Genomic DNA, 16,313 nt, shown 5'->3' on the forward strand with positions numbered 1-16,313 from the left:
GATCTGAAAATACTGGACAAACGTACTAGAGAATGTCAATTTGCAGCCCTAGAGATGTATGTAGACACAGCCCTAGAAATGCCTAAGGGACTGCTGGCCTAAAGAATCTTCCCCTCATTCTCATACTTAAACAAACCTAATGAGGTAGAACGCCTGGACACACTGGATAAAACTGGGTATGGTGTTTTGCCTGAATCCTGGGACTAGGGAGGTGTAGTAAGATGATCAGGAGTTCCAATTCTTAGAACAATGTGAGTTGCTCTTGTCCACCTTGTCCCAGAATCAGACTAGTAAAACATTAGGTCTTGTGGCATAACATCATGAAGGGCTTGACAAAGCAGACTGTTTATGCTCTAACCAAACTGTCTGACCTGTGGACTGGAGATACAGTTTGGTGGTGAGTCAGTCTTTTCCTACTATATGGAGGCCCTGACTAGAATCCTCAGCACTGCCAAAGAGCAGTAACAAGAGCAACCCATTTCTTGTAGATTTTAGTGTTTGATTTTCAGTTTGTTGTTGTTGGTGGTGGTGGTGGTGGTGTGTGTTTGTGTAAAAATACTTGCTATGCATCCCTGATGACATGAATCTCAATCTCTGGATCCTATGATGGAACAAGAGAACAGACTCCCAAACATTGCCCTCCGACTGCCACAAGTGTGATCTGCTTGAACAATTTCTCATACATACTAATAAAAATATAATTCAGTCCATAATTCTTTGTTTGCAATACTTGAAAAGCCCTTAAAACTAAGGTACCCCCCCAAGTTTGTTGCCAAACTTATTACCCAAATTAAAAACAAAAAACAAAAAACAAAAAAAAAAAACCCAAACCTGTCTTAACTGACCTAAGACTTAGCTGTCAAAGCAGTCTGTCCAATGCCTCACCCATGTGCTGATATTGTTGCTGTTTTGTTTTTCTGTAGCCCTACAAGTATCAAATAGAATCAAAGATTCAGTGGGGGTACTGAAGTGATGGCTCAGCCACTAAGAGCGCCGGCCAGCCTTCCAGAGGACCCAGGTTTGGTTCCCAGCACCTAGGTCAGCACCCATACACCTATCTCAGAATCCAACAGCAACTCCACCTGTCACTTCGAGTCCAGAGGGTCTGCTGCCCTCTTCCGGCCTCAGAAGGTACTGCATTTATATCGTCCGGAGACATAAACGAAAACACAATGCAACCCGTTTTAAGAAAAGAAAGAAAACCAGAAAAGGAGGGGCAGGAGAGATGGTTCCATTGGTAAAGCACTTACCATTCAAACAAGAGGATCTGAGCTGATCCTGAGCACCTACAAAAGCTGGGTATGGTAGGGGACACCTGTGACCCCAATATTGGGAGGTGGGGATAGTAGGGTCCCACTGGCTTACCAGCCAGGTTAGCCAAATTGGCAAGCTCTAGGTTCAGTGACAGACTGTTTCAAAAACTAGGCTGGAGAGCAGATGAGGAAGACAGCTGACCTCCACCTCTGGCTTCTCCATAGACACATCCCTCCCAATAAACACATACATTAAAAAATTTAAAGGAATATTACGTTTGGCTATGGGAACATTACTTCAGGCCCTGCTGGGCTGTCAAGAAACATATGGCATGAATACATTCATTCATGCTCTTTCAAGACATCTGAAAAGTTCTGAATTCTAAAACTTATCCAGCTTCCAAATTTCTGGGTAATAGATTGTAAACCTTTCCTCAGAGAGCAGCTAGGGCTGGTGGCACAGGTCTGAAATCCCAGCTACTTTAGAGGTTAAGGCAGGATTCCAAATTCAAGATCTGCTTGGGTAAGAAAGTCAATTTAAGGCCAGCCTGGGCAATTTAGTGAGACCTTGTCTCCAAACAGCAAGTGAAAAAGAGGGCCAGGCTAGAAGTACCTGAAGGGTACCAGCCTCTCTTACCTGTGCAGTGCCACTATTCTCAGAGAACAGATTATCACACATTCTTTTTGTCTTATACAGTCTTAACATACTTGTAACTAACAGCCTATTCATTAGAATACACTACTCAATCAACTAGGAGTGGGCTATGGGTGTGTATGCGAAGAAACCCTAATATCTTCACTTTAAATGCACAGTTGTTTCTGAGAAGTGATAGATGCCTATGACCACCAAGTTTATTTTATTGTGTGGCTGGACTATTTGTTCTAATTAAATGCATGAATCCATCTCCTCATCAAAAAGGATGGCTGGGGATCCAGTTTAGTGGTGGAGTGCTTACCTACCACACTGGGGCCCTAGATTCAACTCCCAAGAATCATAATAAACAAACAGAAAAATGAGCACACAGTGGGTTAAGCAGGTTTCGAACTGTGCTTTTCTCTTGTGGTACCCAGATCACTGTGTTGTGTTCTTGAATGAATACATACACACACACACACACACCCCTACTTCTTACTTTTTAAACAATAAAACTGAAAGAAGGCCACACCTGGTGGAAATACTTTTAGATGGTGTCCTACTGTAATTAGGGATCTTTACAAAGTCAAAGTAAAGCAGCAGCAGCACTATAATGAACAGCAATTCATAGTGAACATCTGGCTTCCAGGGTTCTGTTTGTTTCAGACAGTCTCCTAAGCCCTTGAGTCCAGTCCAGGCAGCCACTTCTGCTCTCTAGCTGCCTACTGTTGCATCCTTGCTAATGACTGACGCTGGGAAGGCTTCTTGGGTTGTCTGAACCAGGAGCAAATGAGCTGGGAGAAGCTGGGACTTGAGACAGCTGTTTTAGCAGATGCCCTATTCTTTCCTCCTCAGTTTGGGTTATTATAAATTACAGTACTAGAAAAGGGGCCCTCAAGGGCGAAGGCTCTATTGACTATTATTCTCACTCTAGTCTAAAAGCATTCAAGGGAAATAGAGATTACCTCCTGATATCGTCTGCACAAATCTACCTGTTGAGGGCCAAGGTCAAGACTAGAACACCAGGAAAGCACGCACCAGCAGCAGAGCCCATTAGTTTTGCACGTGTTAATTAATACTCCACCAAATTGTTTGTGTGTCGAGAAAAATACAGGAGCCTTCAGGAAGGATTACAATAAGCTTCTGCTTCCCTAGTCTAGAGCGCTACGGTGTACATATCGTCCCCTTACAGACAAAGCTGAATTGAAGCAACCTGACAAACATCAAAAGACAGAAAGTACACTATAGCCGGGCAGTGGTGGTACACACCTTTAATCCCAGCACTTGGGAGGCAGAGCCAGGCGGATCTCTGTGAGTTCGAGACCAGCCTGGGCTACAGAGTGAGTTCCAGGAAAGGCGCAAAGCTACACAGAGAAACCCTGTCTCGAAAAAAATTAAAAAAAAGATTATAGCCCTCTGACCATGTCAGTTATTCTCTCAAAACTTTTTATTAAAAAAAAATTACCACACTTGAGCCACGCGAAACTAGTTACTAGAGTAGAAGAGACAGCGCTGGTGAGAGGTTGCTCTGTACAAACACCTTCAGTTGAATTCGTTTTACTGTTTTTGTTCTTTATTTTTTGAGACAAACATATTCTGCCTGGCAGGCAGGGAACTCACTCTGCAGAACAAGCTGGCTTCAAACCCAAGAGAGGCCTGACTCTGCCTCCCAAATGCAAGAACTAAAGGCATGCACCACTGTGTCTGGCCCTGTTCTTTTTGTTGTTCAGTTAGTTTAAGAGAGGGCCTTCCTATGTGTATTAGTCAGGGTTCTCTAGTCACAGAACTTATGGAATGAATATCTCTCTCCATATATACACACACGTATATAATAAATTTTCATATATATATATGAATTTACCAGAATGACTTACAGGCTGCAGTCCAACAATGGCTAGATGTGAATGGGAAGTCCAAGAATCTAGTAGCTGCTCAGTCCCATGGTCTTCTGTATATGCCAAAATTCCAAAGAAGTAGGTGTTGTTTCTCATTAAATTCAGTAGCTGCCCTTAAACAACTTCTGTCCTAATCAGCAACTGCAACTCCGAAGCTACCAGTATTGGTTCGCCTGCACTGGCTATAGCCAGGCAGGAATTCTTCTCCTTCCGGCACCAGCTCTATCACAGCCGCTAAAGAGATCTCCATCCCTCGGTCAAACTCAGGATTCAAAGGTTGAGGTGAAATTCTGCTCGCTCCAAGAGGCTGAATAGCAAGTAGCTAATCTTCACTCCTACCTCACATCACCCCCCAAACAGGGCATCCTTCTGCTCATCCCCAGTTAAGACTGGCTACACATGGTTCCTCCCTACCACATCCTGTCAGCTAGTTGCTGACTCAGCCTCCTGATCCCAGGTTAATTTTATTTAATCAAACAAATGTAACATGTCTTTTGCATCATTAAACAAGTGTTCCACAGCATAAACGAATGTAATACATCTTAAATTAATATTCCACAAGTAGGCTCCAATGTCAGTAAAGGAATGGATGTGCTGACAAGGCAGGGCAAGCAAGCAAAGGAAGAACACGCCCCTTCCTTCTTCCCTTGTCCTTATACAGACTTCCAGCAGAAGGAATGGCCCGGATTAAAGGTGTGCCTTCCAGCCTCAAGAAGAGGATCAAAGGTATGTTGTCTTTTTGCTTCAAGATCTGAATTATAGTTCATTCCAGATATAGTCAAGTTGACAACCAAGAATAGCCATCATACTATGTAAACCTGGCTGGCTTGAAACTTGGTGTGCTGGCCAGGCTGGCTGGAACTGCAGCACACTTCTTGGCTTTGTCTTCCAAATGCTAAGGTTTACAGGAATGCACCAACGTACCTGGCTCTCAATTGAATTTTTCCCTGCCCAGTGCTGGCCAGGTACAGTGCGAGAGTACCAAACATGAGCAGTGAAGCACTTTCAGTGGGAGATGCAGGCAAATGAAAAAAGCAGTCAGTGTCCACAAAAAGAGTGAAGTGGGCCAGTCAGGGCAGCTGGGCTGTGTGAGAACAAGTGAGGTGCGTCTGTCAGGGTCCTTTCAGTTGCACATGACAAAACAGACTTCAACTACTGTATGGGAATACATGGCAAAATGGGTGGCGTTACACGCTGATGCTCTCTGCTCTGTCCAGTCACGAACTTTAGCAGGTGGACTGTCTTTCCAGGTAAACATCCTACGACAGTGACCGCAGACAACAGTGGGCTTCTCCCTGGACATCTACCTTTCCCTGAAAGATCACTGTTGCCAAGGTAGTGAGTGGCACTACTGAGTCACAGGTGGGCTAATGCATCTGGTTTCTCTGGAGATGGTGGGTTAGGAGGAAGAGGAGGAAGGAAGGTACTTCCCTGTGGGAGCCCGTTCTCGGGTTCTTTCACCATATACATTAAGAATAGACTCACACTTAACATTTACACTTTACAAACTCACATATAACCTTTTGCCTTGCAAAGCATTTAGACTCACATTCAACATCTACATTTTACAAACTCACATATAACGTATTAACATCTACTTATTTATACTCCTTAAGGAAACTATAGAACTACTTTAGCAAATATATTTCTTATTACTTATATATTTCTTATATTCATTCCATCTTATTCTTATTTAAACTTACATTTACAGCTAACATCTTTACTTCTTACAAGCTTATCACTACATGTCTTAAGACTACCTTAGATACTTCTTGCAAGCTTATATTCTTAAAGGATCTATAGATCTATTTTACAAACTTATATAGGGCTACCATTAGCATATATTTAACTTAGCAAACACCTAAAGATTTTTTAACACAGATCTAACAAGAGAATTTTTATAAACTTACATATCTTATTTTCATCTTTTTCTATTTCTTACTCTTAATTATTATCACTATCTCTATTAGAAAGATTCTTAACTAGACAGGAAGTACGTACATCATTGCTAACGTTTAGAGTGTATAGTCAGCTTTGTTATAAAGCACTGGGATTTAGTGAGTGTTGTTATAGAATTGTGATAGTTGTTGCTAGGGGACTGTAACCTTCCCAGGATGACGCCACACTCCAAAGTCGCCAGTTCTCTCAGCCGTTCCGGACCCAGCAGAGATGCACTGTCAGCGGTAGACGGTGTTTAACTAGAGGCTGTCCCTTCACCCAAATTCATAATAGTTCCCCTAAGTGTTTCAATTCAGACAAATGTTTCTATTACAGCAGTACTCTTGGTTTGTTCTACCGAAAAACTTCCCTTCATGCTGACGGTGAAATTACCGTATTTAGCTGCTGTAAGCTCTTTGCCAAATATCGCACAGTTATTAGGTGATATAAAGTATTTTTCCAAAGGAGCTAGTAAAGCCAAAAGCGGCACAGCTCCGAACTCTATTTCCTCACTGTTTGCATTAACCAGTGACAAAACCTCAGAAACACTAATTGAGCCACTTTCATTCTGGTTCCATTGTAGGATCATCATTGGAGCTGACCTTTCTTAGTTCCAAGCTCCTTACGAAACGCTCCGGTAATCACCGAGCTTCATTCTCCTCTTGTGAAAAAACACAAACATGTCCTCGACCCCATATTAACACAGGATCGGGACCCTTCCACAATCCCGAGCAGGGATCTTTCCATTTCGCATTACCCTCAGCTAAAGGACCAGGAAGATTGGAGTGAACTCTAATATGGCCCACAAAGCATGGCAGCGCTTTCTTTTGTAGATAGCATAAGTTTCCTTCATATCTAAGACAACGTTCAGTGTATAAACTGCTCTCTCTTGCTTTAAGGATTTTAAAGTGGCTTGTTTGATCTTATAGGTAGCTTTCTGTCATCCAACTACCGTTAAAACTTTGCACAGCTATTAGGGTAAATAAGTCATTTTACCAACCCCCAAACCGCGAAGTGCCTAGTTCCATATCCTTTCAATGTTTCATTGGAACTGACACTTAAAACTCTTAGATGATTTTCCTCCTTATTCTTTTAAAAGCTGTATTTTAAAGTTTACCATGAACGTATTTTCGAGCTGACAAAAGTGTTTCAGGGCAATGTCGCCATCTTTAGCAGAAAAACTACCTTTCCCAGAATGCATTTCCCTTATATCAATCCATAATAGTATCAGTCCCTTATATCAGTCCTTTATATCATTTTTCCATCAGTCATTTCCCATAGTTCTTTTCGGGTCTGAGAGTCAACTTCTAAGTTCTTTTTTACCAGACTTGCTTACAAATTCTTGCCTGGGAGGTTTGAACAAAGTTTTTTGCTTTTGCAACGGGAGATTTGAACAAGCATTTTACATTTTCAATTATGGCACATTGGGAGATTTCTATTCTCTCCTCAGCTGACTTCAACAGGTGTCTCTCCTTCATTTGACACTGGCCCCCAAATCAGAACTGCACCTGCCTCATTAGCATTGAGGCTGGCATTTCTGATAGCAACTTTCCTCGGGGCTTGTGTTTGTCTTAGCCAGTCAGTGAAAAACATTCACAACAACTTTCCCATAGCTCTTTCAGAGAGATTTTCTCCCACTGATCTATCTCATTTTGCTTGTTCCTCCCTTCCCCAGATGCAGAGCTTCAAGTATCTGCAGCTCTGTTCCTCTGCTAGCTGCCTTTGGAGGTAGGGGCTTTTTTCTCCCCCCAAATCTGCCTCAAATTCTAGCAGCTTTTTCAGGTCATATAGTTTTCTGGGGAGGATTATGTCCCTTCTCTGTTTCTTCAGAGTCTTTCTCCCAGACAGTTCCCAGTTTGGTCTCAGTTTATCCCCTCTACCCCAGAAACAGTTTCCGACACTACAGTGGCGGCTTTCCCTGCTACTGAAGGTAGGGGCTTTTTGTCCGTTTGTTTTCTGGGTCTGTGTGGTTTGCGTACAGACTGAAAATCTAACAAGGGAGGTTTTTGCCATTTCTAAACTCCCATTAGGACAGGTGTTTTGCCTTATCAGACCTTCACCTGGCCCAGTCCCCCAGTGGGTTGCATTTGCTTGTCTGGGTGCTCAAGGACAGAGCTTATTCCAGAGGCAATCACCCCTCAGGGCTACACTCCCTCATCTCAGGGGAGTCAGTTGAAACAAAGCTTTTCTCAAAGAGGTGTTTTCTCTGACAGAAAAGAAAGCTTTACTCCTGGATAGTGCTGTTCTGCCCTGGCTAGGCTCTTTCCCCAGACAGCGTTCTGACTCAGCAGCACAACTGCTTCAGACACAGTTCAGCTTTACTGTTTTCCCAGAAAGGTCCTTACTGATAGGAAAGCTTTTTTCAGATGTCTTTTTGCAGCAGTGGACCTACCAACCCGGGACTTGTAGGAAAGCAGACAACTGTGCTGTTCCCACTGGCTTTAGCTTTGGTTGTTCATTAGCAACCTTCCCCTGGGTCCTGCACCTTCCTGCCTCAGCTCTGTGCTCCAGGAAGTTTGCAACTGCAGGAACCCTAGTATCCCTGAAATGCACTCCAACTCAGAGAAGCTGGCCAGTCCCTCTGGGTTTTTGCTCAGAAGAGAGGATACAAAGCTAACAGTTTGCATTGCTTCAGGGGATCTTTGCATTAGGACCGTTAGGAGCACCTTTTCATTCTGAAATGCTCAACTCAGAAACAAAACCCTTGATGCCTCAGCTCGGTTTTAACTGAAAAGCTTGGCTTTTTTGCTTTTCTCAGGTAAAGTTTCTGGCCCTTTTGGGCTCTCTGTAGCTCTTTACCCACACTCTCCCAAGCGTTTCCCTCAGGGTACTCTGACCCACTGTCTTTTACTAGCTTGAAGAGACAGAGCTTAGAAGAGGTTTTTAGGAACTTGTCCCTGCCTCCTGCATTGCAGGGACAATTTTTAAGGCTTGAAAAACAGAACCTAGAGGTTTTGCTGTCTTAAGAGGTTTGTTGTTTTTCCCTTAGAGCTAATCACAGGTGGTCCCCATACTAATATCTTCAGGTGATTCTAATTTTTGTCCTTCTGAAAGTTAAAGGCTTTAGTTTTTAAGTTTGAGAGCCTTTGAGAAAGATGAAGGCTTTTTAGAGTTTTTTCCCCCAAATTTTCCAAGAAAAGCTTTAAGAGAAAGGGTTTTTTTCCCCCCAAGAGAAAGAGCAACTTTTCCCAAAACTTCCCAACTTTAAACTTTTTGGCTTTTTACATCCCCATTTTTGCCTCAGGGAGAAATCACTTTCTCCTGCCGCTTGAACTTAGCATTTCAGCTGTCCCTAGGTCAAAAGCTTCCATAGGAAACTTTTTCTTCCCCATAAGCTCAGAGAAGAGCTTTTTTACTACCCAAAAAGCCCAAAGAAAGATTTTTTTTCCCAGTTTGCGTTTATATCCCCCAAAGTTAGAAAATTGAAGAGTTTTTCTGTCTAGTTGCCTTATTTTTTTTTCCTACACAATCTTACACTTCTAAGTTTTTCCTACACTATTTTACTACCCTATGCCTTATACTTTTTCACAGATAGAAATTGAGAAAGGGATAGACAGAAAATTTTGACAGAAGAGAATTTCGCTGCAGCATCGGACATCCTTCCAGTCCACTTTCCTTTTCTCTCGAGGATAAAACCCCTGCCTCTCAATATATATAAAAAATATATATTTTCCATAACACCGGCATGCCTTATCCACTGGCAGGGCTGAACTCAGCACTTTCGCCAAAAACTCTGTAATAAAACTATTATTTTCCTTTATCTTTAGTCCCTATTACTTTGTCTTTAGTCCCTGTTCATTTGTCTTTAGTCCCCCCCCTTTTTTTAGTCCCCCCTTTTTTTTCTTTAGTCCCTTTTTTTCTTTTTTCTTTAGTCCCTGTTCAGGCGCCATTCTGTGGGGCGTTTACCCAACCACCCCCACAGTTCCCCAGAGTTTTCTTGAGTGCAAGCAGCAGGAAATATTAGATAGAAGGATTTATTGCGGAGAATATCGCGGAGATAAACAGATAGAAAATAAAGGATAGCCTCGAGAGGGCCTGGAACCTATTCCAACGGGCCCCCGACTGTCTCTGCCCCAGGGTTTTTATAGAGACGCCAAGGGGTGGAGCAAAAGACCTCCTCCCCCAGCACAGCCAAGTGCAGACCATCTCAGACACCTGCACTCAGGCCCGTGGTCTAATCATCCTCTATGTGGACCTGCTGGGTAAAGCCACGAGGAACCCGAGAACGGGCTCCCACACTTCCCTCACCCTATGACAGGATTGTTTGGCTGCTGGTTTGAAAAAATATAATGCACCGGGCGGTGGTGGTGCACGCCTTTAATCCCAGCACTTGGGAGGCGGAGGCAGAGGCAGAAGCAGGTGGATCTTTATGAGTTTGAGGCCAGCCTGGTCTACAGAGCGAGATCCAGGAAAAGGCACAAAGCTACACAGAGAAACCCTGTCTCAAAAAACCAATATATATATATATATATATAAAATGCACCTCAAAATAAAAGATAAAAGGTCATGGTAGTTTGAATGTAACTGCCCCCCCTAAGCTCATAGGGAGAAGCACTATTAGGAGGTGTGGCCTTGTTGGAAGAAGTGTGTCACTGTGGGGGCAGACTTTGAGATCTCAAATATGCTGAAGCCACACCCAGTGTCCCAGACCACTTCCTGTTGCCTGCCCATTATAGGACTCTCAACTTCTCCAGCACCATGTCTGCCTGCACACAGCCATGTCCCACCATGATGACAATGAACTGAACCTCTGAACTGTAAACCAGCCACCTCAATTAAATGTTTTCCTTTATAAGAGTTGCTGTGGTCATGGTGTCTCTCCACAGCAACAGAAACCTTAACTAAGACAAAGGTGTAACTCAGCATCCAATCAAAGGCAGAGCATAAAAGGCATAACGAGCCTGTGTAAAGTACTGCCACAAAACTGAAAAGGAATAGAAAAAACCATCACCATGGGAAGAAGGCGATTTTAAACCAGTATTCTATTATGAACTCTAAAAATGTAACGAGGCAATGGCTATGCAGGAAGATGATGCAGCACAAGTAATAAAAAGCAGGAAGGGCTGGCCCGAGAACAGAAGCCATAGGCGGTATCTGAACCAGCGACTGGGAGCTCAGAAAGGAAAAGGGAAAACACACACACACACACACACACACACACACACACACACACACACACACTTCAGAGCTGAAAAACCAATTAAAAAACAAAACCCCCGGGGACATGTGGTAGCATTTTAAGGACCCTCTGTGAAACATGAAATAAGAAAGGGGAAGAATGGGGAAATTTTAAAACTAATAGATAGGAAATGACAGAGAAGATGGGCAGATTGAAAACACATAAATACAATGCTGAGTCACCAAAGTAAAAGACCCAAAACAATGGAAGGGAACAAATATTTTAACATGTGCCTTAAATTCACCCAGCACCAGGTCAGTCCAAGATTCAGGGACAAAGGGAAGGCAGGCCTGCCTGCAGGCTCTCTTGAGGCAGTAGCTAGGAGCAGGTCAGAGGTACTCTGTCCCAGCCCCCAAGGAGCTGTTCATGCAAGGTGGTGGCCTAGAGAGGACGGGGCTGTGCCCCACCTCCTAGTCCCACCCAGCTTCAGTCACCCCTAGGAGCAGGATAGGGCTAAAGTGGTAAATAAACAGTTCAGAAGATCTTTGGGAGCTAAGTCAGCAAGCAGAAATCCACAAAGCTCAGAGCTTAACACCTGTGGAGGAATATGCATTCTTCAGTATCAAATCTTGACATTTTACTAAAATTGCTTCTAATGCCTTTAAGGAAATGCCACTTTACTCATTTAGTTGGAGACTATTATGAGCCCCTCTAATCCCATGTGTCACCTACTGTAGAGGTTCCACTGTCCTGACATCAAAGACTTACTTTTGCAAACATGTTGTTACCTCGTAAGTACGTACTTACGACAGTGTGTAACGTTTGTGTCTCACATGCTTTCTAATTTTATATAAACACAACCACACTGAATGTTTCAATGTATAGTCTTCTTTATGCATGGGTGTCTTACTCACACGTGTGTCTGTCTGTGTACCATTTCATGCCTGGCCCTGGCCCTGGGGGTCAGAAGGTATCAGATCCCCTGGAACTGAACTTACATGGGAATCAAACCAGGGTCCTCTGGAAGAGCAGTCAGTGTTATAACTACTGAGCCATCTCTCCAGCCCCTTCTTGGCTTTCTGAGACAGAGTCTCCCATAGCCCAAGCTGGCCTTGAACTTGTAGCTCTCTTGTTTTGGCTTACCAAGTGCTAGGACTAGAGACTTTGGCTATCACACTGAGCAGTCTCTGAAACTGATCTCTATCTGTACTTCTTCTGGCTTTGCTCCATTTTAACTACATCACAATGTTTTCATACATTCTTTTGTTGGTGGACCTTTATGAAAAAGGTATGACAGTTCCTTTTTTTTTTACACCCTAAAACTCAAACTTATTGCCTACACTATGATCCTCAAATTGCACTCTAAGGACTAAAGAAATGAATCTGAATGTCCAAAAAAGGACTTCCTTGTGGATATACAGAACATTATTATAAATAAAGAATAGCCATCTTTATTCATGATAGCTAAAAACTAAAAACTAAGCCATGATGCATCATATACCAGCACATCAACCAGCAATAAGAAGGAACAGAGTGGAGGCCGGGCGGTGGTGGCGCACGCCTTTAATCCCAGCACTTGGGAGGCAGAGGCAGGCAGATGTCTGTGAGTTCAAGGCCAGCCTGGGCTACAGAGTGAGTTCCAGGAAAGGCGCAAAGCTACACAGAGAGGCCGGGCGGTGGTGGCGCACGCCTTTAATCCCAGCACTCGGGAGGCAGAGCCAGGCGGATCTCTGTGAGTTCGAGGCCAGCCTGGTCTCCAAAGCGAGTTCCAGGAAAGGCGCAAAGCTACACAGAGAAACTCTGTCTCGAAAAACCAAAAAAAAAAAAAAAAAAAAAGCTACACAGAGAAACCCTGTCTGGAAAAATAAAAAAAGAAAAAAGAAAAGAAATAAATTAAAAAAAAAGAAGGAACAGAGTGGAGCTGGAGAGATGGCTCAAAGGTTAGGGAGAGATGGCTCAAAGGCTGCTCTTCCAGAGGTCCCGAGTTGAACTCCCAGCAACTGCATGGTGGCCCACAACCAACCATCTGCAATGAGATCTGGCGCCCTCTTCTGGCCTGCAGCATACATGCAGGCAGAGCACTGTACAAAAAAGTAGGAACCGAGTACCACCTGTGCAACAGCATGGCGCAGCTGTGCTACACGGAAGAACCGTTACTCAAAGACAGGTGTATGTCTCCACTCATACAGCTCTAGTGTTGGTGACACCAATCTGGGATGGAAAAAACAGAATTACAGATGCCTCTAGGGAAGGGAAGCGAGGATTAATACGGAAAAGAAACTTTCTGGGGTACTGGTGATGCTGTATAACTGAGAAAAGTACAAGTATACACGCATGAAATGTCATAATGAAACCCATTATTTTGTACAATTAATAAATGTTAATAAAATGGGGGGAAAGGTGGAAAGCAACTGAGAAAGACACCCAAAGTTGACTGCCTCTATACAAATGTAAACACGAATGCGCGCGCGCGCGCACACACACACGCGCGCACACACACACACACACACACACACACACACACACACACGCTTAAAACTGGGCATGCTTAAGCCAGGCACTTTAATCCCAGCTCTTGGAGGTGGAAGCAGGCTGATCTAAATTGGAGGCCTGCATGTTCTACAGAGGGAGTTCCAGAATATCTAGGTTACACAGAGAAATCCTGCCTCATAAACAAACAAACAAATAAATAAACAAAATTAAATAAAAAATCAGATAGGGTGATACACATCTGTAATTCCAGCAGTAGGGATGTAAAAGCAGGAGTATCAGTTCAAGGTCATCCTTGGCTACATTGAGTTTGAGATCATCCTGAACTACATGAGACCCTGTCTCAAAAAGCTTTATATACTTTTTATATTTTTTAGAATGAAGGTACAGCACAATGGTAGATACTTATTAGCATGTCTAAACAATCTCCAGCACTGAAAAATTTATACTTTATATTGATATTAAACTTTACTTCAAAAGAAAAGCTAATCAAAATATTGAACTCCTAATATTATACATACTGAAATATTTAGAGTGTACAATCTTTTAATTTATTTTTGGAAATGTTCCCCCAAATAAGACAGAACAGATGGAAAATTCGATTATAAAGTAAACACAGAGAAATGGCAATGATGAATTCTGGTTGTGGGTACATGGGTATTCATTATAAAATCCTTTCACCTCTGCTAATCACTTTAAACTTTCTGTAATAAAATGCAAACGAAACTTTTCAACAATTAAGTTGTCCTAAACAAATTCTTGATGTCATCATGTCTATAGCTCCTCCTCCAAGCCAGAGACAAGCTACTCACCTGACTAGCCGTTGACACCTCTCTCTGGGGTCCACTTCTCAGGATAGCTGTTCAGCCCTACCTGTGACACATACACTGAATTGGGCACGTCACCATTTCCCAGTGACCCTCGCTCCCACTGGACCAGTCTCCCAACTAGAGCGCACTGTGCTCTATTACTCATTCCTGGGGCTACTTCAAACAGTGCAGAATCTCCCCTACTGCATCTCCTCTGCCCACTTCCACCACATCATACTGCTCTCCGTTTGAATATGCCAAGGTCCCTTGGCTTGTCATTTCTCTACCTGAATAGTCCTCCTCACTTCATGTATGACTTGGTCACACGTCTCTGCTCATGTTACAACAGACATCTTCACTGAACATGCAACACAGCATATCCCTCACCCTATCTTTACTTTCCTTCTCGGTCACGACCACCAGACATGTGTTTGTCTTTTTCTGTTGCTTACCCTTTCCTGACCAGAACTGTGTTCCAAGCAGTCAAAAACGATATACTAGCATCTGTAGTAGTAATGAATTCAAGAATAAAACATTTCTGCTTCCTTCCCAGGTCACTCCACTCTGAGCAGCATTGTTTTTTCCTTAGTGCTTAGCGATAGATACCCACTTATTCTGTCACCTTCCCAGAGATCATTTATTCTTTAGCAAATTATTTGTGTGTGCATACATGCGTCTATCAGAGAACAACTTGTGGGAGTTGGTTCCTGCGTGCTGATATATTGTGTATGCCAATATACTGTGTACCCTAATAAATAAATAAAAACAGCCACTAGATTAGACATAGAGTCCAGACAGAGATGGCACACACCTTTGCCTTTAATCCTGGCATTCCGGAGTCACAGATCCATCCGGATGCCTATGAGTTCAAGGTCACACTGGAAACAGAGCTAGACATGGTGGCACATGTCTTTAATTCCAGGACTTGAGATCTCATGTCTGGCTTGGGAAAAATGCATGCCTTTAATCCCAGGAAGTGATGGCAAGAAGCAGAATGGTATATAAGGTGTGAGAACCAGGAACTAGAGGCTTTTAAGCTTATAGCAGCAGTTCAGTTGAGATCCATTCAGGTGAGGACTCAGAAGCTTTCAGTCTGAGGATTTATGGAAACAGGATCAGATGAGGAGTTGGCGAGGTGAGGTTGGCTGCGGCTTGTTCTGTTTCTCTGATTGTTCAGCTTTCACCCCAATATCTGGCCCCGGCTTTTTTATTAATAAGATGGTTTAGCAATTTGTATTACACCTGAGGGCTGAACTCAGGTCAGATTTCTTTTCTTTTCTTTTTTTAAGATTTATTTTATTATGTATACAGTGTTCTGCCTGTATGTATGCCTGCAGGTCAGAAGAGGGCACTAGATCTCATTACAGATGGATGTGAGCCACCATGTGGTTGCTGGGAATTGAACTCAGGACCTATGGAAGAGCAGCCAGTGCTCTTAACCTCTGAGCCATCTCTCCAGCCCCCCCAGGTCAGATTTCTAGGAGGAGCCTTTACCTATTCTATTGAGCTATCTCACTAACCCTGAGATAACTTACTGGTGAGTGCCATGTCTCTTGCAGAAAGCTGGCACCCTGTCCATGTGGGTGTCTACCTGCAGCATCTGGATTCACAATATCCACTTACCAGGCTGCGCATCTCACCACGGAGTGTTGAGGAGCTGAGGAAGCACAGCCACTGTCCCTGGACTGTGCTCTAGCTCTTGCCTCACTAGGCCTGCCTTCTTGTCTGCCTTTCTCTGTTTTTTCTTTTAGGCAGGAACTTGGAGCCCAAGTTGGCTTAGAACTTACCTTGTAGCCAAGGATGATCTTAAATTCCTGATCCTCCTGCCTCCATCTCCCAGGCACTAGAGTTACTCTCTGCCTTTACTCCTAGGGCAAGTCCACAGAGCCTATCAAAAGGCCAGGTTTTTGTCACCCCAGATGTCAGGAACAGCTCTGCCTTTAGAGGACAAGACACTGTCTGCCTTTAGAGGACAAGACACTGATGATCCTGTTGAGGGATCAGCCACAAAGTTTTCCATGGACTTTAGTTCACAGGAGAGTGCAGACACCTCTGCTGACAGCTGATACCTCATGAGTGCTGGGGTCATGAAAGAGTCAGTCCTGCTCTGAGCAGGCCAGCTAGGGCATTGGTAGAGGTAAAGTACATGTAATAGGGAGGCACAGCTTCAAAGTC

The sequence above is a fragment of the Peromyscus eremicus genome, chromosome 2, assembly GCF_949786415.1.
Source record: "Peromyscus eremicus chromosome 2, PerEre_H2_v1, whole genome shotgun sequence".
Classification (NCBI taxonomy): domain Eukaryota; kingdom Metazoa; phylum Chordata; class Mammalia; order Rodentia; family Cricetidae; genus Peromyscus; species Peromyscus eremicus.